Below are 4,582 nucleotides of genomic sequence, written 5' to 3'. Positions count from 1 at the left end.
TCCTTCTATATCCGTAGCCATAACCTGAAGGCCGGCTCAGCAGAGGAAGATTAGCCAGGTGACTGCTTCACAAGAGACCGCCACTAAAAAAGACAGGCACGACGGGTTCTAGTTGGTTACTAGAACGACCTGGTCCCGGCACGATTGGGGACAAAGATACAGACAGTTCCGATTGGGTCATCATTGTTTAAGACTGGGATGTGACTAGAAACATTACTATGGTCCTCCATCTCTACTGTTCCTCCCAGTATGTTAGCTTCCACTAGAGGGTGCTGTGGATCTCTAGCTTTTCAGAGCTGCCAGTATTTCCACAGTAAGAAGAAGATCACTCTTCCTCAACTTCTTCTTCCTCCATGTCTTGTTAAATAATTACAGCATAGTCTAGGGCTGCTGTTGTAGAGACACTGTCCCCAAAATTGTATTTATGCCCCCTTCTTCCGTCGCTGAATGGTGTATGCAAAACCACAGCATTTAGGAGAAACCATTTTTCACACACATGATGTTGTCTTGACTTTGTTGCTGGTTGTTTAAAGGCAGGGGTGATGCGTARTATGACTTATCCCCTTGTAGGACCTGAGAGAGAGAAAAACTAATTAGGATTTCCCTGAACAAGAAAAGCTGAACGATTCAAACATGATGATACAAATGATTCAATAAGACATGCCTGTGTGTGTGGTTGTTGTATGTGAGTGCAGGTGAGTTCTACTTAGATCCTTACCTACCTGGTTGCGTGTTTTGTGGCTCTTCTGCATCCAGACTCTCCATTGGTCGTAGAGTTTGATTGACATGCCGCCGCAGCCATACGCATGATTCCGTACCCAGCCGAAGAACTGCTTCAGCTCTCGACGTAACGTAGAATTGGAGTCTCCAGACTTGGAGTCCACACGAACTGATAACACACGCTCTGTAGGAGGGAGAAAGGGGGTTAGAGTGTGTGTTTGGGTGTATGTGTGTGTGTGTGTGGTGTGTGTGTTGTGTTGTGTGTGTGCGTCCTCACCACTATGAGGTGTAGAAGCAGCAGTAGGATGGCTCCATTCAATCCAGATACCAGCCCTACGAGACCCATAGATCCTACTGGGTTACAGCGCACTGCATAGAACACACTGGATTACTACACACACACACACACACACACACACACACACACACACACACCACACACACACACACACACACAACACACGACACACACACACACACACACACACACACACACACACACACACCATGCACACACACACCACACACACACACACCGTACCTGGACAAAATACACAGTACCGCGGTCTCAGGCCTGCCAGACGACATGATGTCTGGTCCAACGTCATCCATGACTTCCAGTCTGAGATGTTCCTCCAGCTGTAGCGTATCTGGTACTTTGGCCTGGAACAGGAAGTCTTTGAGAGCTGGGGGAGACTCCCATCGAACACTCAGATGGTCCTCCAGGTCACCCACACGACTCACACTCACACTGACGGCGGGTCCGTTGTTACTGTGGACGGGGAGGGGAAAGAGGTAGCGTAACTCAGAACTACTTTAAAACAGAAATCGTCTAAAATAATGTTATTTTCTTTCTTCTCTGAGTTAATTGGATCTGACCGTAAGAGTAAGTCATACAGCACAGGTATTGTTAGTTGTGTGTTATTAGTTTCAGTGTGGAGGGAAATGAGGGAGCAGCGAGTAGTAACTCGAGTGAGTGTAAAGCGTCAATCGCCCACCTTCCTAGCCCTGCCCCATCCGCAGGGTGTGTGTTGTGTGTGTGGTGTGTGTGTGTTGTGTGTGTGTTGTGTGTGTGTGTGTGTGTGTGTGTGTGTGTGTGTGTGTGTGTGTGGTGTCTGTGTGACCCCAGCGTGAGTAAAAGGAAAATGAGCTCATCAAAAGGAAGGGTGTGTCTGGTCTTCCCAATTCTACAAAATGCCGTCCTCCCCCATTTGTGGTGTGTGTGTGTGTGTGTGTGTGTGGTGTGTGTGTGTGTGTGTGGTGTGTGTGTGTGTGGTGTTGTTGTGTGTGTGTGTGTGTGTGTGTGTGTGTGTGTTGTGTGGTGTGTGTGTGTGTGTGTGTCCCCCTACCCCAAAATCCTGGTTGGAATCTAAGTAGTAGGATGAAGAGGTCCTAGATGTTTATCTTAGGTCAGTTTTACAATTCTCCACTAATGGTTACTGTTAGGTCTTGAGTTAGGTAAGCTGATCCTGGATATGTGCCCCAGGGCAACTTTTAACTGGGGCAAGATGTAAAGCTCTAAAGCCAGAGGGTTCAAAGTTCAGGCACTTACTCTCTCTCTGTCTCTCTATCTGTCTCTCTCACACACACACACTGGCAGTACGCACACATCACCCCACGTCTAGGATATCCTCAGGTGATGACATCAGAGGTGGCTGAGCCGAGCTGATTGGTGCTTCCACCCAGATCTCGGAGGGCGTGAAGAGGGCGAGGTCACGAGGTTGTAGCAAGAGTACGGCTGGGCGGCATTCAACTCCTCACATTCTCTCTCTCTGCCATACACCTACACCACACACACACACACACACACAACACACACACAAACACACACCAACACACACACACACACACAACACACACAACACCACAACACACACACACACACACGACACACACACACACACACACACCACACAACACACACACACAACACACACACACACACACACACACGTTAATAGACTCAGACTATTAGAATGAGAATGTGTGTGTGTATGCGTGTGTATTAAGTGTGTGTAAGGAGTGTGTACTGGTTTGTATTTGAGTGTGTATTTGGTCTTGATGAAGGTCTCTCCCTGTCCTCCTGGTGCCCATCGACAGGTCAGGTCTTTAGTGTTTCTGGACCAGCAGGTAAGTTGACTGGCTTCACTGGAGGCACTGAGGGAGGGTGGTGGCGGGAGAGAGGATTATTATTTTAGTCTAGAATGTTCTTTGTCTGTCTGGGGTTCAACAATTCTGGGACTTTGCCAAGATTCCATCCGTTCTGAACACAAGGTGTTGAACAGGGACGTCATGCTGCTAGATTAGGGCACTGGACAACACTGTGTGCGTGTGTCTGTCAGACCTGTGTGTGTATGTGTGTGTGCGTGCTTATGTGCGTTTGTCTGTCAGACCTGTGTGTGTATGTGTGTGTGCGTGCTTATGTGCGTGTGTCTGTCAGACCTGTGTGTGTATGTGTGTGTGTGTCAGACTCCATGTCCAGGGAGTAGTAAAGGGAGTAATGCACCACAACATGGTGTAATAACACAGGAGTTAACAGGACTAAAGACCCTACAGTTACTCATGAGACTGGTATAACACTGTTAACTTTTAGCTATGTGTGTGCGCTAGATGCTGCTGCTAGATGTGTGTGTGTGTGTTGCTCCACTTACTCCCAATGTAGAGGCAGGACCCGGCTAGAACATGTCCTCCATGGTTGTGACACACCAGGTTGTCCCCTGACCTCTGCCTAGAGGCTGGCAAGCCCGGCAGGGTGACACTGAGGGCCGTAGGGCTTAACACGCTGTAGGAAGAGCTGGGCAGCCGGTGGCCATTCAGGCTCCAGAACAGAGAGCTGGCGTGGAGGCCCAGATCAGGGCTGACTGAACATGTGGCAGTGAGGGTGGAGCCGATGGGCAAGGCTGGGTCCTGGGGGAAGATCCCTGCCATCTCTGGAGGGGAGAGATGGGATGAGTGAATTCATGGATGAAAGAATGGTTGATTGAACTGTTGATTCCCAGTAAGCAGAGGGAAAGAGACAGACGAGAGGGGAGAGAGAGAGAGATGTGTTTTTACTGATTCAGAAGAGAATATCCGACAAATAGGCTACTGTATTCTAGAACACAGCAGTAACTCCCAGGTCAGTGGTGAACCCAGATTTCCACTTCCATAGACCCAGAGTGTTTATCACGTCGTCAGACCTCTATAAGTCTCATCCTCAAGCCACGAGTGTTGAACAGCTGCCTCAGATAAAGGCTGTGTTGTGCTTTGAGGAAGCTCTTATGAAGACGTTCATTTGACCAAAACTCCTCCTCAACCACACATACACACACACACACACACACACTATTTACACCAAAACACTGGCAACGCTGATGCTGTAAATGTATCATCGTGGAAAGGAAGCCAGGCCGTGATTAGCCAATCAAACAACGATCCAGCTCCATAACAATCATGGTCTCACCACTGCAGTATTACAGGAAGGGCAGAGGGAATGCCCCTGAATTAAGGAGCAGAACATTCAGTCCGAAGACCTCAACGACAGATGCAATTACACTTGTGTATTTTACTCTCCTAATGCGTGAGTAAATACACAAGAGCTTTAGCCCTAGGGTTCTGAAGAAGTAACTATGGGCTGTAAAATAGTATTTGTTTCTAGAAAGGAGGTCCCCTGAGGTAAGGCTGATCACATACCACCCTGCATACCACTGCTGGCTTGCTTCTGAAGCTAAGCAGGGTTGGTCCTGGTCAGTCCCTGGATGGGAGACCAGGTGCTGCTGGAAGTGGTGTTGGAGGGCCAGTAGGAGGCACTCTTTCCTCTGGTCTAAACAAAGATCCCAATGCCCCAGGGCAGTGATTGGGGACACTGCTCTGTGTAGGGTGC

General features: G+C 48.7%; 1 pseudogene; it reads right to left on the bottom strand.

The window, feature by feature from the left end:
• Nucleotides 1-163: 163 nt before the first annotated feature.
• Nucleotides 164-3,648, bottom strand: LOC111953605 (cytokine receptor-like factor 1; annotated as a pseudogene).
• Between the last annotated feature and the right edge of the window lie 934 nt (nt 3,649-4,582).

This window comes from Salvelinus sp. IW2-2015, linkage group LG27 (assembly GCF_002910315.2).
Source record: "Salvelinus sp. IW2-2015 linkage group LG27, ASM291031v2, whole genome shotgun sequence".
NCBI classification, from domain to species: Eukaryota; Metazoa; Chordata; class Actinopteri; order Salmoniformes; family Salmonidae; genus Salvelinus; species Salvelinus sp. IW2-2015.
This window is presented reverse-complemented; position numbering and strand designations above follow the sequence as displayed.